The sequence below is a fragment of the Balaenoptera borealis genome (genome assembly GCF_965194805.1).
Source record: "Balaenoptera borealis genome assembly, chromosome: 7".
NCBI lineage: Eukaryota > Metazoa > Chordata > Mammalia > Artiodactyla > Balaenopteridae > Balaenoptera > Balaenoptera borealis.
The window spans coordinates 62,929,948-62,956,122 of record NC_138864.1 but is presented as its reverse complement, the minus strand read 5'-3'; the positions used below and the strand labels follow the sequence as shown (position 1 = coordinate 62,956,122).

Genomic DNA, 26,175 nt, shown 5'->3' with positions numbered 1-26,175 from the left:
CAATAATAGGAAAAGGGGAGGGAGGATGTAGCCCTCTCAGGGGAGTGTACTGTCAATGGTTTCTAGGAAAGAGGAATAGGCCCTTGTAAGAATGGATGGGAGGTGTGATAGTTTGTGTGTGGTGTCAACACTCAGCCTTCCCTGGTTGATGGCCAGGGAGGGGATTTATGACGACAATTTCATTCCTTTTGGAAGATCTGTCTGTAGGCAGATAAGGGGAGTTTAGAAAAAGCCTCTCCTTGCATTTGCTGTTTTTCCAGGGCCTACAGCTGGAAATAATCAATATGCCAAAGTTGCATATATTTTGGGGTATAATGTTCTGCTGCCCTTGAGCCCCATCTCTAAATATCATCGCATCGGGGGCTAGAGCTCCAAAACATGAATTGTCGAAGGACACAAACATTTAGTCTATAATAATTCTATTTGAGACAATAAACACCACATTGAAACCTAAAACTACAAACAGTGATTCTAGTAATTAAGAGCCCCCACGTGACAGCTGAAGTCAGGAGCTACTGCAGAAATCCTGAAGAGCAACATACTTTCGATCCTCATGACACTTACCACATTTTTTTACACTCTTAAGGCGAATTCAAGAAAAATTAAAAGATTTAAATACATGTTTTAGTTTGGGGTCCTCGGGGTAGTGATCCAAATTTTTGAGTCACAGCTTATATACTTTCTGTGAGAAAATATATGTACATTCTCATATCTGTGCTCATGTTAAGAAAAATAATGAGTCTGATGTGAATGGCAGATATGCAACTATGTTTTGGATTTGGGTTTGCTCTTTTCACCTTCTAGGCTGCGGTAACAGGTTAAGTGCCACAGCATTCTGAAAGCTATGATAAATACCCCAGAGTTTTACACAGGTGAGTCCTGAAAAATATCAGGGCACTACTACTGGAGTATTAGAGTAACCATGTCAAAATGATTTTTCCTACTTTCTGGATATGTACTAAGAGGTGATTTTGAAGAGAGTGCTCAAAACCATTTTTGATCTAGTTCATGTTTTAAGACAGTAGTAAATGATGTATATGTAGAAATGCATGGCATAAAACACCTATTATTGAACCTAACATACTATATTATACCTGATATTAGTGAGGATGGGAGTTGGACATTGCTTACCTGGAACACTGTCAACTGTTATGAGAAGAAAAGCACATGTGCCATGGTTATCATCTATCAAGTCATGGTTTGGGCCTTGTGACACCATCAAAAATCATGCCAGCTAAAGAAAAAGAAGATAAGTCCCAAGAAATTTACTTATTTCTTTCCCCAGATCTTCCAGCTTATGTGTTATAGCAAATTATTCCCATGTATTTCCTATCAATATTCCTTCATTCAAATTTCTTTTGTAATTCATATTAAGCTACTAGTGTCTATAGATAGGTTTATATTTGATTTCCTACAATCTACTAAAATAGTAGTTTTCTACTATTAGATATGTTGCTTATTCTAAAGTGCTGCTTGCTTGGAGAGAGAACCAAATAACTTAAAATTTTATCATAGAACGACCTGTAAATTACAGAGAACAAACTAGCAGAACTCATCTTCTGAGTGAATTTGGAGCTGGCTATTTGTTCCTTCAGCAATACCTAGTAATGCACAGACAGCTCTGTATTAGATTATTTGTCAATGTTATTTTATGAAGAAATTTAATAAAGTTTACTACTCTGCAATCCACTGAGCACTTCCTAACTTAATTGTCATATTCTGCATTTCCTGAGATTTACAATTAAAATTGTGACGAGCCAGACATACAAACTACCCCTTGTGTGACAAGACAGGTTATTTGTATTTTACCAAAATTATATGAGATATTCATTTATTTTATAAAAGTTCTATTAAAAATTGATTTACACATCTATAAGTACCTACATGAGATATATTTTAAGTCTGAATAGTTTTTCAGCCCAATTTTCTCTTAATGCCCACCACCACACAAAAGATAGTTCAATTTACTATTTATGCCCATGCCAGATCCAGTTAATAAAAAATAATGGCTCTGACATTTTATATTTTCCAAGGATGATCAAATAAGAAATGGTCTCCAGACCAGAATAAACATTTATTTTGATTAAGAAATGTTTAGTCTTCCTTACGTTGTCACTAGTCACCAATATTACTTCCTAAATTTCTAAAACTACATCAGGCAAGGTCTTAACATAATATTTTATGCCATCGTTTTTTTAAACCTAATTTTAATTGCTAGAAAGACCAATAATAGTATCGAGAGACCACATTTCCAGTATTATTGCTATTTTGTGTGCTAAGTATGTGGTTTGTAAACAGAAACAGTGTATAACTAAAAAAATCAAAGATTTATTTTTACTATATAACTTTGAAGATACATTTATCTTTAAATACTCACTCATGATAATTTCACACTGGCTTTAAGAAAAATAAATTCCTTACTGAATATGGATCCAAAAATCCGTATTTCTTTGTGCTCATCCTCTTGTTTGTTCTTTCTTTCCAACATCCCGGGTGACTGCAGTAGGAATGAAGAATGTGGAATGATTAATGACTTTGTAAATGATTCCACGAGGCATTAAATTGAAAATCAACTTTAAGAACCATTTGTTTAGTCATTTCACTATACTTTCAACAAACACTTATTGAGTTTCAGGTATTGGGCTTGATGACAGGCTGATGAAGAAAATGATAGCGCTGATAACAACTAAGAAATTTGAGAAGGGGAGACCATTTGCAACTAATGTTGGTAACACGAAGTTTTATTTAAGTCTTTTTGACCAGTTTTAGACTTGCTTGGAGAAGTTTTAGACCTGTCTAAATATCTCTAGGCTTGACATCTGAATGATTTTTGCTTATATGACTTATTTTATGACTTGTAAAATTCACCACTTTGAGAGTAAGCATCCTAAACATAAAACAGAATTAATACCACATGCCTTATAGAGTACTGATATGGGGGAAAACAAGTATATACGTATATATATGAAGGTGCTTTGTCAACCACTGAGTTAGTTACACAAATGAAATACATTGCTATTAAGACACTTAACTGGAAATATCCAGAGGCCACTCATGGACATGAAACTTGAAGATATGGCACTGTACATTTATAAATTTCAGTTGTAAAACAAAAGTATTTTAATAGAAATCTTAGGAGCAATTGACCTCTCCTAGCTAAAAAGTGGGGAAAAGGGGCAGAAGCCAAAGACAGAATCTTAAAATATATGAACAACACTTACTTACAAGGTAGTAGAAAGAAAAAGAAAAATAGCACAGTGCAGTAGTAGAAGCCAGAGATATCAAACCTAACTGAGGTCAGGTTCACGATGGAAAACCACACACCTCCCTGATGGATCTGGAGGTGCTTCTTTATATTCAAGAGGTGGTTTTCAGCAGAATAATCATGAAGAAAGATTAAGAACTTCAGATGGAATAAGATGTGTTGTTTTTCAAAAGTCTCTCTCCTTTATCTCTAAATCCAATCAACTTGTTTCTATCTGAACAATTACCTCTTTAATCTACTCCCTCTTTTCCTCTCAATTGCCATGAGCACTTGAGAGGAGTGATACCTTAATGAATGCTTCCTGGTTTCTGATGCCTCAGACTTAGAAAACAGTATCCCTGGAAAAAGACAAAGGGGCAGTATGGAACTTGAAGACAAGAAGACTTTACTTCTAGGTCTGTATTAGTCTGCTCTGGCTGCCGTAAAAAAACAAAAACAAACAAACAAAAAAACCACACAGGTTGGGTATCTTAAACAACAGAAATGTATTTTCTCACAGTTTTGGAGGGTAGAGTCCAAGATCAAGGTGCCATCAGTGTTGGTTTCTGGTGAGACCTATCTTCCTACCTTGTAGACAGACAGCCTCCTTCCTGTTGTTTCCTCAGAAAGAGAAAGATCTCTGGTGTCTGTTTCTCATAAGGACACCAGTCCTGTTGGATTAGGGCCCCTCTTACAACCTTGTTTTAACCCTAATTACCTCTCTTAAGGACACATGGGAGTTCGGGGTTCAACATATGAATTTTCAGGGGGGACACAATCCAGTCAATAACAAGACCTGAGTATATCAAGGGTATATGGTGACCTACTGATTAAGGAAAGTTGCTCTCATCTAACATTTAGGATGTTGGTTATAAGATACTGAATTAAAACTATTTCTCTGTGAAGGAAGCAATTCAAAACAAGATAAATACTTCTCTCCTACTAAAATGTCTAACTAGCATTTCTCCCATATTTTCTGTCTTTGACTTTCCAACCTGTCCTCTACATAGATATGAGTTACCTTCCTAAACTTTAAGTCAGACCTTTCTACTCCTCTGCTTGAAAAATCTTCAATGACTCCCCACTGCTTAATGCATAAAATTTAACATTTTAATTACTCATTCAGTTCTCAATAACCTGGCTCCAACTTGTATTTTGTGTCATCAATCACTCAACTCTTCAGCCACAGAGGACTACTCATTGCTACTTGGACTTTTCATGGTTTTTGATAACATTATGCATACGCTAACACTGTTTCTTCAGCCCGGAATGTCTTCTCCCTCAGGCGCACTTCTTTTTTTCTTTTTTTCTTTTTTTGGTATCTTTTAAAAATACCAGGCTTTATTTTTTAGAGCAGTTTTAGGTCTACAGAAAGACTGAGCAGAAATTATACAGAGCTCTCATTTAGCGCCTCTCCTCCTGCACAGTTTCCCCTATTATCTTTCATTATTTTTTTTTAAAGTTTTTAAATAGGCTTTTTTTTTTTTTAACATCTTTAGTGGAGTATAATTGCTTTACAATGTTGTGTTAGTTTCTGCTATGTAACAAAGTGAATCAGCTATATGTATACATATATCCCCATATCCCCTCCTTCTTGAAAGGCCCACTTCTACATTCCAGGGCTTCAGTGAAGCCTTCCTTGATCTCAGTAAGAAGAAATCACCCCCAAAACTCTTTGAGCATAAGTTAATTGCTTACAAAAATAAACTCAAAATGACTTAAAGACTTAAACATACGACATAACACCATAAAACTCCTAGAAGAGAGCATAGGCAAAACATTCTCTGACATAAATCATACCAATGTTTTTTTAGGTAAGACTGACAAGGCAATGGAAATAAAAACAAAAATAAACAAATGGGACCTAATCAAACTTACAAGCTTTGGCACAGCAAAGGAAAGGAAGGAAGGAAGGAAAGAAGAAAAGAGAACCTATGGAATGGGGGAAAATATCTGCAAACGATGTGACCGACAAGGGCTTGATCTCCAAAACATACAGACACCTCATACAACTCAACAAAAGTAAACAACCCAGTCAAAAAATGAGCAAAAGACCTTAACAGACATTTCTCCAAAGAAGACATACATATGGCCAGTAGGCACATGAAAAGATGCTGAACATCACTAATTCTTAGAGAAATGCAAATCAAAACTGCACTGAGGCACCACCTCACTGTGGTCAGAATGGCCATAATCAAAAAGTCTACAAACAATAAATGCTGGAGAGGGTGTGGAGAAAAGGGAAGCCTCCTACACTGTTGGTGGGAATGTAAAATTGGTACAACCATTATGGAGAACAGTATGGCAGAAAACTAAAAGTAAAAACTAGTTTTACAAAAATTAAAAATAGAGTTACTAAGAATATGATCCAGCAATCCCACTCCTAGACATAGAGCCAGACAAAGCTATAATTCAAAAAGATACATGCACCTCTATGTTCATAGCAGCACTATTCACAATAGCCAAAACATGGAAACAACCTAAATGTCCATCAACAGATGAATGGATAAAGAAGGTGTGGTACATACAAATGAACTTATTTACCAAACAGAAATCACAGATGTAGAAAACAAACCTATGGTTACCAAGGGGGAGAAGGGGGACGGGATAAATTGAGAGATTGGGATTGACATGTACACACTACTATACATAAAACAGATAACTAATAAGGATACACTGCATCACACAGGGAACTCTAGCCAGTACTCTGTAATGACCTAAACAGGAAAATAATCTAAAAAAGAATATATATATGTATATGTATAACAGATTCACTTTACTGTACACCTGAAACTAACACAACATTGTAAATTAACTATACTCCAATAAACATTTTTTTAAAATACATTAACTAATTTTTAAAAAGATGTAGTACATATATACAATGAAATATTACTCGGCCATAAAAAAAGAACGAAATAATGCTATTTGCAGTAACATGGATGCCACTAGACATTATCATACTAAGTGAAGTCAGTCAGAAAGAGAAAGACAAATACCATATGATATCACTTATATGTGGAATCTAAAATATGACACAAATGAGCCTATCTATGAAACAGAAACAGACTCACAGACATAGAGATCAGACTTGTGGTTGCCAAGGGGGAGGGGGGGAGGGGGGGAGGGAGAGGGATGAACTGGGAGTTCGGGGTTGGTAGATGCAAACTGTTACATTTAGAATGGATAAACAACAAGGTCCTGCTGTATAGCACAGGGAACTATATCCAAAATCCTGGGATTAAACCATAATGGAAAAGAAAATAATAAAAGAATGTGTATATGTGTATAAATAACTGAGGCACTCTGCTGCACAGCAGAGATTGACACAACATTGTCAATCAACTCTCCTTCAATTAACAAAATAAATTTAAAAAATAAGTTAATTGCTTACATGTCTGTCTTTCCCAAAATACTATGAGCTTCTTAGGGCAGAGAATGTTTTATTTATATTTTAACCAGCATACCTTAAAAACAAAAACAAACCAAAAAAACCTGTCATATAGTAAGTGCTGAGTAACGGCTCAATGACTGAGGAAATTGGAGAGGCTATGTAGAATAGTTATTAGAAGTGTCTGATAGGTAAAGAAAGGTAAAAAATAGAAAATAGAAAAAAGTTTCAGTTTTTTCCCCCAAGAGAAGAAACTGTCTGTATTTTATAAAAAGAAGCTATGAACATGCTGCCAGGGATCATCTATACGGAGTGGCCTCAAAAATGAGAGACAAGCAGACTCTAATTCACTAGGCATTCCAAACTACAGCTTGAGTCCAAAAGATACATATATCCATTTTCCTGTTACAGCAGCAAGAATAACAACAAAAGAGGTAGATATAAGAGGAAAACACTTCAAATATGCCCTAAGTTCCTTGACCTCGTAAAGTAAAAGTTGCCGTACCTCTCTTTATAACCCATGGAATTGTACAAAGTGTTCCATGGACCCATAGTCTATTGGGGGGAAAAAAACATGTTCTGAGTTCACACTGAATAGCTTTTCATAAGAAATTATACAGCAGCACAATTAAAATGAAATACTAATTGCAACAAGAAAAGATGGTGACTGCAGAATATAACTCAGTCTTAATAGATTTTCTAATGCCTCTCTTTATACCAAAGGGGAGTAGCCCTTTAGCCAATAAAGTAAATTTTCTGATCTCCAAATGGGTACTTTATCCTCATTCAGGCTGATACTGCAGCGACATCATGAATTTCTCAGACAGCTTTGTGAATCAGCAGAGTATTTCAGAGGAAAGCATTGACTGCTAAAAAGTCGTTATTTTTTAAACAGCCTTTAAACTAGCAGATGAAACATTTCATTTTGGGTCAAGGATGCATTTGCTCCAGCCACCTAGAGGAGCAGAGAAGGCTGAACCAGTTGGGAAGGAACAGAGTAATGTTACTGTGTCAGCCAAACCTCAAAGTATACCGTTTTGCAGGTCAAACATTTCTGACTTCTTCTTTTTAGTATCCAGGTCTATAATTCTTATTTCCAAAGAGCTTAAACATTAATATTCCATGAAATATCATCCTATATTTCTAAAGTATCTTCAGAAAGCCATTAACTAATTTGCTCATAATGAACTTTGAGGTCTAGAAAAAAAATGGTTTTCTTTCTCTTTAAATAACCTTAAGAAAGGAAATTCAGACAAGAAAAACGTACGCTTCCTAATACATCCATTCAGCAAATGTTCTGAGTGCTTCCATATGCTAGGCATTGTGTTAGGTGCTGGGAATACTAAAGCAGTATGACACAGTCCCTTTCCTCAATAATATGACAATACACAGTGTTTAGAGGTCAAATTAATTGGACTCAGGATATCCCCACCCTTCTCTTTTCTTTGTTCTGGTGAATTGATGAGTGTTTTTGATGCTTTCATAGGGTAAAATTGTGATTTAAGTCGACTCACAGTCTTAAATAGCTTAATATAGACTTAGTTTCATCAAATCTTTGGACATGTTTTACTTTGCACTTTTTATTGACGTAAATATATCTTATTTGGGGAGTCCTAGCTTCAAGCAAGCTCTTTAAAATGTTGTATTGCATAAAGAATAGGGTTGAGAGTAAAGCATAGAATATTTACAAAAATATGTAATGCTGAAATTATATGTTGAAGAAAAACCTTTTCTTACACAGAACAACCTGTATATTACTGGCAAGGACACTGATTGCCACTGTTATGTGTATCCTTCAGAATTATGTGAGTGCATTCTTGTGTCTATTGACTCTGATAGGTTTATGTGTGTGTGTATCTAGTATGGACAGTTTAACCCCGAGATTTCCTATGGCCACTGATAAGTCTCAGTCTTCAAATCATTCCATGCTTTTACTGTTGCCTACTGCCAATCTTTTAAACTAATATAAAATTGAGAGAGTTTACACTGCAGACCGTTTATTCTTAAAACAGGTTTCTCAGTTTAATTTTATTCATAATTTTCATATCTATGCATCACCTGTACCATTATTTGTATATGTCGTTTTCAGCTCACGTTTTAAATAAAAGAAGCCCCATTTCAAACAACCATAGTTTTAAATCAGTTTGGTATTATACATGTGTGTGTGTCATATATATATATGTGTGTGTGTATTATATATACATATGTGTGTGCACACATATACACACATATACTCTATTAAACAATAACATTAATGTACAACCATAAATATGTGACATTTAGGCCAAGGATCAACAAACTTTTTCTGTGAACAGCCAGGTAACGATTTAGTTTTTGCAGGGCATACAGTCTCTGTACATCTCAACTCTGCTATTCCAGTGCAACAGCAGCCACAGACAGCAATGTAAACCAGTGGGCATGGTGGTGTTCAAATAAAACCATAGTTACAAAAACAGACAGCAGACCAGATATGACCCATGGCCTGAAGTCTTTTAGACTCCTAATCTAGACATATCCTACATCATCAATGATAGGCATATCATTCTATGTGAAACAATGCTTTAATATAATTCTTTGGAGTTATGAGGCTAATGTGTATCTGACTTTTTACTATTACTTGAGCAGCCATTCTTAGCCCCATAAGTATGGTGGGTTTTGGTCAAGTTTTGCACAACAGTGAGGAGGCTGAAAGAACCCATGCTGATATTTCTGGTTAGGAAGGGACAAAGCATGGTTTGCTGATTGGCATTTTGAAACTCTCCTAAGTGTTCCTGCTGGTACATTAAGAAAAAGTGGTGTGTTGATACAGAAAACAAATTTATGGTTAAGAAAGGGGAAAGGGGGATAAATTAGGAGTCTGGGATTAACAGATACACACTACTATATATAAAATAGATAAACAACAAGGACCTAGCTGGCCTACATTTCTTTAATTGTACCAAAATGTTTTTATAAATATTTTATCATAAATTACGTGAACGTCTGATATTTCTTTACAATGAGTTTTAATACTATGCATATATTTTGAGTTTTATGTATAACTGTCCACCCATTTGCACTTCCATCAGTGGTTCTATATTTAGAATTCTGAATGATGCATATCCCTTGCCTGAAAACGTGCGACTGTTGTTAATTAAGATCAGTAATATCTGGAACACAGCATCAGCATCATGCGACATAAGATAGTCCTTTTTGTCCCCCCTATTCGGCAAAGAATTAGACATCCGTCCACAAACAAAAATGTCTGTGTGGGAGTTGTGAGATCTAACACCACATGCCAAGGGACACAGAAAGAGTCTTGCCCTCTTGTGCATCTGGTAATAGGCAGACAGACCTTGGTACACACTGTAGAAAAAGCAGAGCAACACGCCTGTCCAATCCCCACTGACCTGGACAGAAAATTAGACCAGAGAGAAACAGAAGTCCAGCTTCCTAAAGGGGAATTCAAGTACACTGTTGGAGGCAAAAAGAAAAGCCCACAAATTTGGACATAGTGAAGATCGTAAGAATTTTACCAGCAGCCCTCCCTCCCCTGCCCTCACCAAAGCAACACTGCATGCAGCTGTCTATGTGGGAGTGACAACCTCTCCCATAGGGGAAAAGGATAGCCATGAATGAGTGCCCTGGTACTACAGTGGTGCCAGATGCAGCTGGAGAAACCCACCTCTCTTCAGAAGAACTAAAGCACTGAGGTGGGACACCCATGATTGGGGGGAGGGAGGAAAGCTAGAAAGAGGCAGATAAGAGTATCAAAGGGCATTACAGGGACACAGTTCCTGCTGACTACACTAAGCAGGAACTACACCCATGAGCCTCTGGCAGAACCACATACCAAGGGATCTCCCTAGTGGGACTACAAACACCCCAATGCCCCAAGTGCTAAACCCACACCTCTCCCCACTCTGTGGCCAGCTCCTGGTGTGCTCCAGCACTTTCAAGTGCCGCTGTGAAAACAAACTCTGATAGACAGGGAGTTAGCTCAGGAAACAGGCCAGGGTCTGTGCACTAATGACAAACTAAAAGCTTGAGCTATGTTACCGCCTTCTGGGAAACAAAAAAGAGACGTTTCCAGTAGCCAGACTGGGAAGTTGTAAGAACGAGAGAGAACATGCAAGCTTAAAAATTCTGCCACAAAATGTATGGAGCAGGTGTATCCATACAAGTACCAGCTATAAACAAGACAAATGAAGACTATCTCCCACCAGAAGACAAGTAAAGATTTGAGGAGTCTACTGCTTCAAATCTGAAAACAGCAATGCAAAGCTCCAAGAACATGAAAAATTAAGGAAACATGTCATCACTAGAGGATAACAATCCTCCCCTCCAGTAACCAAATTCAAAAGCATGCAATTGGCGACTTAGCTGATAAAAAATAGCTTTTTTGAGAAAACATGCTGCAGGAAAACATAGAAAGCCAACAAAATCAGGAAAACAATTCATGAACAAAATGAGAAATTTAACAGAGACAGAAATCATGAAAAAGAACCAAACATATTCTAGACCTGAAGAATTCATTAAACAAAATGAAAAATGCGATAGAGAGCATCTACAGTAGAACAGAACAAACAGAAGATAGGATCAATGCTCAGAGGACAGGAACTTTGAAATAACCCAGTAGGAGGAGAAAAAAAAAAAAAAAGAGGGACTTCCCTGGTGGCACAGTGGTTAAGAATCTGCCTGCCGAGATAGCCTCATCCACCAGAGGGCAGACAGTAGAAGCAAAAAGAACGACAATCCTTCAGCCTGTGGAACAAAAACCACCTTCACAGAAAGATAGACAAGATGAAAAGGCAGAGGGCTATGTACCAGATGAAGGAGCAAGATAAAACCCCAGAAAAACAACTAAATGAAGTGGAGATAGGCAACCTTCCAGGAAAAGAATTCACAATGATGAGAGTGAAGATGATCCAGGACCTCGGAAAAGAATGGAGGCAAAGATCGAGAAGATGCAAGAAATGTTTAACAAAGATCTAGAAGAATTAAAGAACAAACAAACAGAGATGAACAATACAATAACTGAAATGAAAACTACACTAGAAGGAATCAATAGCAGAATAACTGAGGCAGAAGAACGGAAAAGTAACCTGGAAGACAGAATGGTGGAATTCACTGCCGCGAAACACAATAAAGAAAAAAGAATGAAAAGAAATGAAGACAGCCAAAGAGACCTCTGGGACAACATTAAACGCAACAACATTTGCATTATAGGGGTCCCAGAAGGAGAAGAGAAAGAGAAAGGACCCGAGAAAATATTTGAAGAGATTATAGTCGAAAACTTCCCTAACATGGGAAAGGAAATAGCCACCCAAGTCCAGGGGTCACAGAGAGTCCCATACAGAATAAACCCAAGGAGAAACACGCCGAGTCACATAGTAATCAAATTGGCAAAACTTAAAGACAAAGAAAAATTATTGAAAGCAGCAAGGGAAAAATGACAAATAACATACAAGGGAACTCCCATTAGGTTAACAGCTGATTTCTCAACAGAAACCCTACAAGCCAGAAGAGAGGGGCATGATATACTTAAAGTGATGAAAGGGAAGAACCTACAACCAAGATTACTCTACCTGGCAAGGATCTCATTCAGAAATGATGGAGAAATCAAAAGCTTTACAGACAAGCCAAAGCTAAGAGAATTCAGCACCACCAAACCAGCTCTACAACAAATGCTAAAGGAACTTCTCTAAGTGGGAAACACAAGAGAAGAAAAGGACCTACAAAAACAAACCCAAAACAATTAAGAAAATGGTAATAGGAACATACATATCGATAATTACCTTAAACATGAATGGATTAAATGCTCCAACCAAAAGACACAGGCTTGCTGAATGGATACAAAAACAAGACCCATATATATGCTGTCTACAAGAGACCCACTTCTGACCTAGGGACACATACAGACTGAAAGTGAGGGGATGGAAAAAGATAGTCCATGCAAAAGGAAATCAAAAGAAAGTTGGAGTAGCAATACTCATATCAGATAAAATAGACTTTAAAATAAAGAATGCTACAAGAGACAAGGAAGGACACTACATAATGATCAAGGGATCAATCCAAGAAGAAGACATAACAATTATAAATATATATGCACCCAACATAGGAACACCTAAATACATAAGGCAACTGCTAACAGCTATAAAAGAGGAAATTGACAGTAACACAATAATAGTGGGGGACTTTAACACCTCACTTATACCAATGGACAGATCATCCAAAATGAAAATAAATAAGGAAACAGAAGCTTTAAATGACACAATAGACCAGATAGATTTAATTCATATTTATAGGACATTCCATCCAGAAACAGCAGATTACACTTTCTTCTCAAGTGCGCAAGGAACATTCTCCAGGATAGATCACATCTTGGGTCACAAATCAAGCCTCAGTAAATTTAAGAAAACTGAAATCATACCAAGCATCTTTTCTGACCACAATGCTATAAGATTAGAAATGAATTACAGGGAAGAAAACATAAAAAACACAAACACATGGAGGCTAAACAATACGTTACTAAATAACCAAGAGATCACTGAAGAAATGAAAGAGGAAATCAAAAAATACCTAGAGACAAATGACAATGAAAACACGACGATCCAAAACCTATGGGATGCAGCAAAAGCAGTTCTAAAAGGAAAGTTTATAGCTATACAAGCCTACCTCAAGAAACAAGAAAAATCTCAAGTAAACAATCTAACCTTACACCTAAAGGAACTAGAGAAAGAAGAACAAACAAAACCCAAAGTTAGCAGAAGGAAAGAAATCATAAAGATCAGAGCAGAAATAAATGAAATAGAAACAAAGAAAACAATAGCAAAGATCAATAAAACTAAAAGCTGGTTCTTTGAGAAGATACACAAAATTGATAAACCTTTAGCCAGACTCATCAAGAAAAAGAGGGTGAGGACTCAAATCCATAAAATTAGGAATGAAAAAGGAGAAGTTACAACAGACACCGCAGAAATACAAAGCATCCTAAGAGACTACTACAAGCAACTCTATGCCAATAAAATGGACAACCTGGAAGAAATGGACAAATTCTTAGAAAGGTATAACCTTCCAAGACTGAACCAGGAAGAAATAGAAAATATGAACAGACCAATCACAAGTAATGAAATTGAAACTGTGATTAAAAATCTTCCAACAAACAAAAGTCCAGGACCAGATGGCTTCACAGGTGAATTCTATCAAACATTTAGACAATAGCTAACAACCATCCTTCTCAAACTCTCCCAAAAAACTGCAGAGGAAGGAACACTCTCAAAACCATTCTATGAGGCCACCATCACCCTGATACCAAAACCAGACAAAGATACTACAAAAAAAAGAAAAATATAGACCAATATCACTGATCAATATAGATGCAAAAATCCTCAACAAAATACTAGCAAACAGAATCCAGCAACACATTAAAAGGATCATACACCATGATCAGGTTGGATTTATCCCAGGGATGCAAGGATTCTTCAATATACGCAAATCAATCAAGGTGATACACCATATTAACAAACTGAAGAAGAAAAACCATATGATCATCTCAACAGATGCAGAAAAAGCTTTTGACAAAATTCAACACCCATTTATGATAAAAACTCTCCAGAAAGTGGGCAAAGAGGGAACCTACCTCAACATCATAAAGGCCATATATGACAAACCCACAGCAAACATCATTCTCAATGGTGAAAAACTGAAAGCATTTCCTCTAAGATCAGGAACAAGACAAGGATGTCCACTCTCGCCACTATTATTCAACATAGTGTTGGAAGTCCTAGCCACAGCAATCAGAGAAGAAAAAGAAATAAAAGGAATACAAATTGGAAAAGAAGAAGTAAAACTGTCACTGTTTGCAGATGACATGATACTATACATAGAAAATCCTAAAGATGCCATCAGAAAACTACTAGAGCTAATCAATGAATTTGGTAAAGTAGCAGGATACAAAATCAATGCACAGAAATCTCTTGCATTCCTATACACTAATGATGAAAAATCTGAAAGAGAAATTAAGGAAACACTTCCATTTACCATTGCAACAGAAAGAATATAATACCTAGGAATAAACCTGCCTAAGGAGACAAAAGACCTGTATGCAGAAAACCATAGACACTGATGAAAGAAATTAAAGATGATACCAACAGATGGAGAGATATACCATGTCCTTGGATTGGAAGAATCAATATTGTGAAAATGACTATACTACCCAAAGCAGTCTACAGATTCAATGCAATCCCTATCAAATTACCAATGGCATTTTTTACAGAACTAGAACAAAAAATCTTAAGATTTGCTTGGAGATACAAAAGACCCCGTATAGGCAAAGCAGTCTTGAGGGAAAAAAACAGAGCTGGAGGAATCAGACTCCCTGACTTCAGACTATACTACAAAGCTACAGTAATTAAGACAGTATGGTACTGGCACATAAGCAGAAACACAGATCAATGGAACAAGATAGAAAGCCCAGAGATAAACCCACGCACCTATGGTCAACTAATCTATGACAGAGGAGGCAAGAATATATAATAGAAAAGACATCCTCTTCAATATGTGGTGCTGGAAAAACTGGACAGCTACATGTAAAAGAATGAAATTAGAACACTCTCTAACACCATACACAAAAATAAACTCAAAATGGATTAGAGACCTAAATGTAAGACCGGACACTATAAAACTCTTAGAGGAAAACATAGGAAGAACACTCTTTGACATTAATCACAGCAAGATCTTTTTTGATCCACTTCCTAGAGTAATGGAAATAAAAACAAAAATAAACAAATGTGACCTAATGAAACATGAAAGCTTTTGCACAGCAAAGGAAAACATAAACAAGACGAAAAGACAACCCTCAGAATGGGAGAAAATATTTGCAAACGAATCAACGGACAAAGGATTAATCTCCAAAATATATAAACAGCTCATGCAGCTCAATAGTAAAAGAACAAACAACCCAATCCAAAAATGGGCAGAAGACCTAAACAGACATTTCTCCAAAGAAGACATACAGATGACCAGGAAGTACATGAAAAGCTGCTCAACATCACTAATTATTAGAGAAATGCAAATCAAAACTACAATGAGGTATCACCTCACACCAGTTAGAATGGGCATCATCACAAAATCTACAAACAACAAATGCTGGAGAGGGTGTGGAGAAAAGGGAACCCTCTTGCACTGTTGGTGGGAATATAAATTGATACAGCCACTATGGAGAACAGTATGGAGGTTCCTTAAAAAACTAAACACAGAATTACCATATGACCCAGCAGTCCCACTACTGGGCATATACCCAGAGAAAACCATAATTCAAAAAGACACATGCACCCCAATGGTCATTGCAGCACTATTTACAATAGCCAGGTCATGGAAGCAACCTAAATACCCATCGACAGACGAATGGATAAAGAAGATGTGCTTGATATATACAATGGAATACTACTCAGCCATAAAAAGGAACAAAATTGGGTCATTTGTTCAGATGTGGATGGATCTAAAGACTGTCATACAGAGTGAAGTAAGTCAGAAAGGGAAAAACAAATATCGTATATTAACGCATATATGTGGAACCTAGAAAAATGGTACAGATGAGCCAGTTTGCAGGGCAGAAATTGAGACCCAGATGTAGAGAACAAACGTATGGACACCAAGGCGGGAAAGCAGCGGGGGGGGGGGGGATGGTGTGATGAATTGGGCGATTGGGATTGACATGTATACACTGATGTGTATAAAACTGATGACTGATAAGAGCCTGCTGTATAAAAATAAATAAATAAATGAATGAATAAATAAATAAAACAAAACAAAAGAATCCGCCTGCCAATGCAGGGGACACAGGTTCGACCCCTGGTCTGGGAAGATTCCCACATGCCACAGAGCAACTAAGCCTGTGTGCCACAACTACTGAGCCTGCACTCTAGAGCCCGTGAGCCACAACTACTGAGCCTGCGTGCCACAACTACTGAAGCTCGTGTGCCTAGAGCCCATGCTCTGTAACAAAAGAAGCCACCGCAATGAAAGGCCACTCACAGCAATGAGGAGTAGCCCCCGCTTGCTGCAACTAGAGAAAGCCTGCGTGCAGCAATGAAGACCCAACACAGTCAAAAATTTAAAAATAAAATAAAATGTTCAAAAAAGAAAAGAATGAAAAGGAGGTAAGACAGCCTACATGATCCACAGGACACTATCAAGTGTACAGATATTAGAATAATTGAATTTCCAGAAAGAGAAGAGAGGGAGAAAGGAGCAGAAAGTTTATTTAAAGAAATAATAGCTGAGAACATCCCCAATGTGGGGAGAGTTCGACATCCAAGTTTACAAAGCTAGTAGAAAGCTAGTAGATCACCCATTATCTTAATGTAGAAAGACCTTCTAAAACACATTATAATGACACTGTCATCATCAAAGATAAAATTAACTTAGAATAATCAAAGATCTAGTAATCGAAGATAAAGAATTCTAAAGTACCCAGGGATAAGAACATTATAACGTACAAAGTAACTCCCATTAGGCTATCATTGGATATCTCAACCCTGTAAGACCAGGACAGTGGGATGACATTCTTGAAGTGATTAAAAAAAAAAAACTGCCAGCCAAGAATATTCTATCAGGCAAAGATATATGTCAGATATGAAGGAGAAATAAAGAATTTTTCCAGACAAATAACAGTTGAAGGAGTTCATCACTGCTAGATCTGCCTTGGAAGAAGGGCTCAAAGGAGTTCTTCAAGATAAAATTAAAAACACTAATCAGTGAAATGAAAACATGGAAAAATATCCAACACTCTGGAAAGTAAATATATAGTAGTCAGACTTAGGAAACTAATTCTGTAATATGATGATAGGTTAACCACTTAACTATAGCATAAAAGTCAATGAAAAAGAGTATTAAAAATAATTATAGATACTATTATTTTTTAACAAGTATACAGTATGAAAAGAGGTAAATAATGATATCAAAAATACAAAAGGTGGGAAGTAAAATGGTGAACGTTTTGTAGATGATCAAAGTTGCTGTCAGCTTAAAATGAACTGTTTTACCTATGAGGTATCTTACGTAAGCCTCACGGTAACTGTGAAGCAAAAACCTAGAGTAAATGCACAAAAAGTAAAGAAAGGGAGAAAAGAGCATGCCAGCAGGGAAAACCACGAATTTACAAATGTAGGCAGAAACAGAGAGAAAAACAATTGAAATACAAAATAAACAGAAAACAATCATTATTAAGTCCTTACATAGAAATAATAACACTAAATGTAAATAGATGAATTCAAAAGGCACAGAATGTTTAGATGGATTTAAGAAAACAAGACCCACTTATCTGCTGTCTACAAGAGGCTCACTTCAGCTTTAAGGACACTCAGAGAGAAGTGATGGAAAAAGATATTTCATGCAAGTGCAAACAGAAAGAAACAGGGGGGTAGCTATACTTATTGGACAAAATAGACCATAACCCACAAATAGGTCAACAGAAAATGATAAAAGAGTCAATTATCAAGAGGATATAACAATCATGAAAATATATGGATCAACACTGGAGTACATAAATATATTAAGTAAATGCAAACAGATTTGAAGGGAGAAATAGACACCAATAATTAAAAAGGACTTCAATACCCGACTTTCAGCAATGGATAAATCATCCAGACAGAAAATCAACAAGGAAACACTGGACATGTACCAGGCATTAGACTAAATGGACCTAACGTACATTTATAGAACATTCCATCCAAAAGAAGGTGAATACACAGTCTTCTGAATTACACACAGAACATTCTCCAGGACAGACCATATGATAGTACAAAAAACAGGTCTTATCAAATTTAAGAACAATGAAATCATACCAAGTATTTTTTCTAACCACATGGTATGAAACTAGATATGAACAACAAGAGGAAAGCTGGAAAAATCTACAAATATGTAGAAATTAAACAACACGCTCCTAAACAACCAATGGGTCAAAGAAGAAATCAAAAGAGAGATCAAAAAAAAATATCTCAAAACTAATGAAAATGAAAGCACGGCACACCAAAACTTATGCAGTGCTGCAAAATCAGTTCTTAGAGGGAAGTTTATAGTGATAAATGCAAATATTAAGAAAATATTAAGCAAAGAAGCAACCTAAAACTAGAACTTGGGAATCAGAAAAAGATCAAACTAAGCCCAAAGTGAGGAGAGGAAAGGAAATAACAAAGATCAGAGTAGAAAAAATAATAAAATAAAATAAAATAAATGAGAAAAACAATAGGAAAAACACTTACAGCTAGTTTTTCAAACAGATGAACAAAATTTACAATACTCTAGCAAGACTAACCAAGAAGAAAAGACTCAAATATATAAAGTCAAAACTGAAGGTCAAAACTACAACTGATACTGTAGAAATACAAATGATCATAAGAGACTACCATAACAATTATATGCCAATAAATTGGATAACATAGAAGAAATAGATAAATTCCTAGAGACATTCAACCTACCAAATCTGAATCTGGAAGAAAATCTAAACAGACCGGTAACAACTAAGGAGACTGAATCAGTAATCAAAACCACCCAACACAGAAAACCCAAGGACCAGACAGTTCCACTGGTGAATTCTACAAAAAAATTTAAAGACTTACACCAATACTTCTCAAAACCTTCCAAAAAATTGAAGAGGGAACCCTCCTAAATTCATTTTACAAGGCCACCATTACCCTGATATCAAAGTCATATAAGGATACTACAATAAAATTACAGACCAATATCCCTGATGAATACACATATAAAAAATCTCAACTATCAGCAAACCAAATTCAACAAAATACTAACAGGATTATACACAATAACCAAGTAGGATTTATTCTTGGAATGCAAGGATGGTTCAACATATACAAATCAATAAATGTGAAACACCACATTGACAGAATGATAAAAATCATATAATCTGATTTTTGGTCACCATGATGGCAACATAGGTCATTCCTCACTTCACTCCCCCTCACAAGAAGAACAACTAAAAAGTATTCATGAACGAAACACGACTGAGGGAATTCTAGAATATGGGGGTGAGGCTGAGCAGTGCCCTCCCCCAGGCTGGTGCAGTACCACATAGAGAGGTCTCTTCTAAGTGTATGATTCCTCCAATGAGAAAAGAAAGCCTAGGGGTGATATCCAGCTCCCCCACCTTCTCAGGAGCCAGCACTCTTGTCTTGCCCCATGAGGACTGCAGGGGTATTTGCAGGACTCAACCACTAGGAATCTGACAGTGATGAAGAAGAGAGGAGGAGTCTGCAACAACAAGCACTCATTTCTTGGCAGACTGAGTTCCTACCTGCAGAGCCCAAGCAGTAACCCTAACCAGCAACTTTTCTCATCTGCAGAACTAAGTCAGTGGCACATTGTGACCAGGAAACTATAGGCTAGCACACTACTGAGTGTAACCCCAGCCCTGACTAGAAGGGCTGCAAGAACACCTGGAAGCTATGTAGCCCAACAACACTTGAGCACAGAGTCCAACAGGCAAAGTTGGTTACCCCCAGAGAAAAGCCAGTTCTGAGTGTGAAGGGTACCCTGCTATACCCAGGCAGGGAAGTTAATGCATAGCCCTACTCACTGCCTAAAATAGCTCCTCTCCCTGGGAGGTGCTTGGAGCTGGCCCATCCTGCCCAGGCAGGAAAGCTGAGTCACAGCCCCACCCACTGCTGAGTGAAGCTCCCAGCCATGCCCTACTATAAAGATTGGCCAAAATACCTAGAAAACTGCATAGTCCACCAGTGCTTGAACAGAGAGTCCAGCAAGCAGAGCAGATAATCTGCAGAGTAAAGCCAGTGGCCCTATTCAGCCAGGGAACTTGGGGCATGGGTCAGGTTGAGTCAAGACCACAAACAAAGAGCTTTACTGGTCTTGGAGATGGTTCTCCCACTGCACCACAGCAGGGTAACTAATTCACAGCCTCCCTCATTGCTGAAGACAGTCTTTAACCTGTCCAACCAGGGAACCTAACCAGAACACACAGGAAGCTGCATAGTACATTCAACAGCCCTGCTTACACTGGCGCTTGAACAGAGAGTACAGCCTGTGGTTTTCTACATCTGTGGAGCAAAACTGGTGACTTCACCTGGTCAGGGGAGTCAGTGCACACTCTTACCTGAGTTGGGTCTCCAGACAACAAACTGTGCAGGCCCCAGGCTCCTTCCCTCTGCCTTGCCAGGCACGGAAGCTAATTCATAGCCCCATTTACCACTGAGTATAGTACCAAGTCCCAACTGTCTAGAAAGCCTGACAAGAGAACCCAGGCAACCATGGAGCTTATCGTACAGCCTTGCTTGGGCAGGGAACTGGATAAGCAGTCCTATTCAACTGTCATCAGCCAGTGGCAGCCTCCCCAACATCAGAGTTCAGGTAGCAACCTTGCCGCTAAATACACCCTGGTAGCAAGCTCCATTTTCTAAATGACATTACCAACAGATATGCCTAGTTACTTAAACTGAGCTGACTGGTAAAGAACTGTCTCTGGGGCTTCCCTGGTGGCGCAGTGGTTGGGAATCTGCCTGCCAATGCAAGGGACACGGGTTCAAGCCCTGGCCTGGGAAGATCCCACATGCCGCAGAGCAACTAAGCTTGTGCGCCACAACTACTGAGCCTGTGCTCCAGAGCCCGCGAGCCACAACTACTAAGCCCACGTGCCACAATTGCTGAAGCCTGTGCACCTAGAGCCCGTGCTATGCAACAAGAGAAGCCACCACAATGAGAAGCCTGCACACCACAACAAAGAGTAGCCCCCGCTCGCCGCAACTAGAGAAAGCCTGCGCACAGCACCAAAGACCCAACACAGCCGAAAATAAATAAATAAATAAATAAATAAATTTATTTAAAAAAAAAAAAAAAAGAACTGTTTCTGTATCAAGCAATTCAAATTTTTCTTATATGTGTAAGAAAATTTCTCTCCTTCTTGGGAGCACCTCCAGCACCACTAGTGGCATTTTGTATGGGTTCCATGTTGTTATTTAAGGTTTGTGGTATTGCACTAAATGCAATGAAAAGTATGCAGGAACTGTGAGAGAACACTCTTTGCTACTATATGCAACTTACTCGAGAGATGAACTCCTCAGACGGAGATGACTAGTGTCACGTGGTGCTTTAAGCGGATACTTGCAACACTTGAGTTTGCAGCAGGAGATGGCTATGAAATTATTACAGTAGTACAGTACATACTACAGTCAATTCTAGGCAGTTATGATTTAATACTGCATCTTTACATTTGATTACATTTCTCTCAGCTGAAGATGGTGCCGAGTGTGGTCTGTGTTTGTGTGTAAATTTTAATAAATTTTAACTTTTTATAATAGGTTTGGGTATATTCTACGGTATTAAATGACAAAATAAACTAGTAACTACAAAAAAAAAAAATAAGAACTGTCTCTGCCAAAGCAAACCCATAAAGTCTGGAAGAGAAGACCACCTACTTGAATATGCAGATAAAAACATAAGGAATAAAGGATCATGAAAAATAAGGTACATGACCAAACGGTATACCACCAAAGGAAAGTAATAAGGCTCCAATAACTGACCCTAAAGAAACGAAGGTCTATGAACTGTCAGACAAAGAATTCATAATAATCTTCTTAAAGAAGTTTAGTGAACTACAAGAACACACAGACAAATAAAATTAGGAAAACAATGAATTTTAAAAAAAGAGAGAGAGAAGGTCAACAAAGAAATAGAAACCATCAAAAAAAAAACCCAAAAACAAAAAAACACACACACACATACAAACCACAAACACACACAAAAAGATGTCCTAGAGCTGAAAAGTACAGTGACTAAAGAATTCAATAGAGAGCTTCAAAAGCAGACTAGACCATGCAGAAGAAAGAATCAATGACCTAAAAGAGAGGACATTTGAAATTATCCAGAGTAGCAAAAAGGAAAAAGAATGAAAAAGAGTGAATAAAGTCCATGGAACTGATGGGACACGATAAAAAAAAAAAAAATCAAAAAGAAACAATATCCACAATATGTATGGGAATTTCAGAAAGAGTAAAGAAAGAAATGCACAGAAAATATATTTAAATAACACTGGCTGAAAACGTCCTGAAGTTTCTTGGAAAAGAAGTGGACATCCAAATCTATGAGGCCCAAAGGACCCCAAAGAGTTGAACCTGAATAGGATCACACCAGACACACTGTAATCAATGTGTCAAAAGTCAAAGACAAAGAACTCTGAAACCCACAAGCCAAAAGAGAGAAGTTACATAGAAGGGAACCCCCATATGACTGGGCAAATTTCTCAACAGAGACTTTTCAGGCTAGGAGAGAATGGTTGATATATTCAAAATACTGAAAGAAAAAACTGTCAATCAAGCATTCTACACCCAGCAAAGCTGTCCTTCAGAAGAGAAGGACAGATACAGACTTTCCCAAACAAAAGCTTTCCCAAACTAGACCTGCCTTACAAGAAATGCTAAAGGGACTTCTCTGAGTAGAAGTAAAAGGACACTAATTAATATCATAAGATTCTAAGAAAGTAGCATAAAACTTACTGGTAATGGTAAATATATAGCCACAGTTAGATTCTGTAATGTGATAATGGTGATGCATAATCCACTTACAACTCTAGTTTAAAAGTTAAACAAAGGTAGGAAAAAAAAACCCACTATATTATAGTAATCTGTTATTAGTTACCCAATATAAAAATATGTACATTGCAACATCAGTAACCAAAAATGTGAGGGGGAGGAGAAGTAAAAGTGTAAGTTTAGGAATTCTATCCAAGTTATCAGTTTAAAATAAATTGTTATAATTTTATAATATTTAATGTAAGACTCATGGTATGCACAAGAGAAAAACCTACAGTGATTACAGCAAAGAACATGATAAAGAAGGCCCAGGGAGATGGAGAGAGGTGAGGGAACGGCCAGTCAGAACACACAACTTATTTATCAATTAAGTTCTATGTCTTATATGGGTGCACTTCGTGGTATCCTAAAACAATTACAACAGTTACGTCAAAGATCACTGATCACAGGTCACCATAAAAAATGTAATAATAATGAAAAAGTTTAAAATATTGGAAAAATTACCAAGACACACAAAGTGAGCAAATGCTTTTGGAAAAATGGCACCTATAGACTTGATGCAGGGTTGCCACAAACCTTCAAGTTGTATAATACACAATATCTGCAAAGTACAAAAAAGCATAGCACGATAAAATGAGGTATGCCTGTATATATATTGAAAGGAATATTATTCAGCCAAAAAAAGGAAATAGTGCCACTTGTGACAACATGGATAGTCCTTGAGGGTATTATGCTAAGTGAAATAAGACAGAGAAAGAAAAATACTGTTATGATCTCACTTATAAGAAATCTAAAAAAAAAAACAAAAACAAAATTCATAGAAAAAAAGATCAGAATTGTGGTTGCCAGAGGTTGGAGTTGGGGTTAGGGGGAATTAGATAAATGTGGTTACAAGGCACAAACATCCCGTTATAATATAAATAAGTACTCAAGATATAATGTACAACATGATGACTATAGTTGACAATGCTGTACACTATGTTTAAAAGTTAAGAGAATATAGGCTTCCCTGGTGGCGCAGTGGTTAAGAATCCACCTGCCAATGCAGGGGACACGGGTTCGAGCCCTGGTCCGGGAAGATCCCACATGCCGCAGAGCAACTAAGCCCGTGTGCCACAACTACTGAGCCTGTGCTCTAGAGCCCACGAGCCACAACTACTGAAGCCCGTGTGCCACAACTACTGAAGCCCGCGTGCCTAGAGCCTGTGCTCTGCAACAAGAGAAGCCACCACAATGAGAAGCCTGCACACCGCAACAAAGAGTAGCCCCCGCTCACTGCAACTGGAGAAAGCCCGTGTGCAGCAGCGAAGACCCAATGCAGCCAAAAATTAAATAAATGAATAAATAAATAAATTTATTTAAAAAAATTTTTTTTAAAGTTAAGAGAATAAATCCTAAATGTTCTCATCACAAGAAAATATCTAGATACATATTTTGATATATATTTACCAGTTATAATGCTGGTAAATGTATTACAATCAACTCTCTGGGGAAACAGGAAACCCTTATTTGCAGTATTTCCTTTTTTCCATGGTGTGAACACTCTCATCATGGCCTACATTTTGTACAAAATGTTGGAAAGAGATGCTCACAGTTGGGTCCAACAGGAGCCATACCTAGCACATCACTGCTACTCACTAAACCACCAGCCAGGCTCAAAACTGAAGTTTAAAAACTTACAAGGTTTTTAAGGAATAAAAAAAGCTTGAGATCAACTGTTGCATTAGAAAGAATATTAGATGTTGAATCAGTTATATAATGTTTCTCATAGAGCTTGTCTTAACATAAATGAAAATATACTTACTCCAGAAGGCAATTTATATTCTCTAACATCAAGTATCACCGTAGCTCTCAATATACTTATTTTCCCCCTTTCCTTTCCTGTAGGTTCATCTTATTTATAACTTCAAAAGTTCTTCACATTAAATATATTCTAATTTCCATTTAACCTGCTTTTATTTTGATGTTGTAAGTTGATTAAAAACATTTAGAATCTAATGCTATGAAATGTGATTAGCAATGTCATATTTCTTAAGCTTATTTTGTCAACACTTTGCATACTGAATTTTGATCAAGTTATAGATATTATCTTATTTACAAATGTGGGTCTATGGTAATTGTCATAAAAATATAGCTCTAGTTTAAATTAATAATTGATCTAGCAATTGGAGAAACAGCAGATCACTTCATTTGATTATATCCTTCCAAAAGAGCAGATGTGAGGAAATTTTTAAAATGCTGCTTCATACTTCAGGCAATTATAAGATACTTTAAATTTCACCTATTGATTTGCTACTAAAGGCTGATGGACTGGGGGAGGGTACCTTTAGTGTGAATCCTCTAAATAAAATGCTTACCTGTATTCTTTGAGAAATCCACCTATGGAAATAGACTATTCTATTCCTGCAATTCGTTTTTTTTTTTTATAAGCAAGAGATTTGTTGTCACTAGGTCACTGCAGATTAAGATTGGTTACCTGTGTCAAACACTTTCCATGTTTGCAAAAAAAAGAAAAAAAAATGTAAATCATTAGAGAGTAATTATTATAAAAATTATCTTCTAAATTAGTCTGTACCAAAAGACACTCCAAGGCACTGCCAGTAAAAATGCGATCTTAGAATTAAGATCTCAAGTGTGTGGGTATAAAAACCTTTGTTAAGAACTGACAAAGATTTAGGTATCTCATTGAAACTTTCTTCTAGACAACAACTCTCAGTCCAACGTAGAGAGGGACCTTTTTCAAAGAAATTTCCATCTCTTTTGTCTAATAGAATGGACTCTTTTTATACTCAGGAAGTCCACAAAGTCCCTAAGGGATTATACCAGCTTGTACTAAAAGGAACAGTGATCATTCCAAATTAAAACAGGCCTTTGAGACCCCCAACTTCCTGCAAGTAGGACACAGCCTGAGAAAGCTAGTCAGCTACACGTGGGATAGATCTTAGGGACAGGGATGACCCATCTGGGGGAGACGGGAGCCCAGAAGGTAAAGGCAAGAG

At 37.1% G+C, this 26,175-nt stretch overlaps 2 long non-coding RNA genes across 2 annotated transcripts in view; one reads left to right on the top strand and one right to left on the bottom strand.

Moving 5' to 3' along the window:
• Positions 1-12,525, top strand: part of LOC309631799 — an 852,461-nt gene extending 839,936 nt beyond the window's left edge. The window contains exon 7 of the long non-coding RNA XR_014246558.1: positions 1,105-12,525. This is a non-coding gene — a long non-coding RNA (uncharacterized lncRNA). The remainder of the gene's footprint in view (positions 1-1,104) is intronic.
• The window catches only part of LOC309631800, a 44,175-nt gene continuing 19,161 nt past the window's right edge, over positions 1,162-26,175 (bottom strand). Inside the window, exons 2-3 of the long non-coding RNA XR_014246559.1 lie at positions 2,422-2,497; positions 1,162-1,234 (exon numbers count right to left, since the gene is read on the bottom strand). This is a non-coding gene — a long non-coding RNA (uncharacterized lncRNA). The remainder of the gene's footprint in view (positions 1,235-2,421; positions 2,498-26,175) is intronic.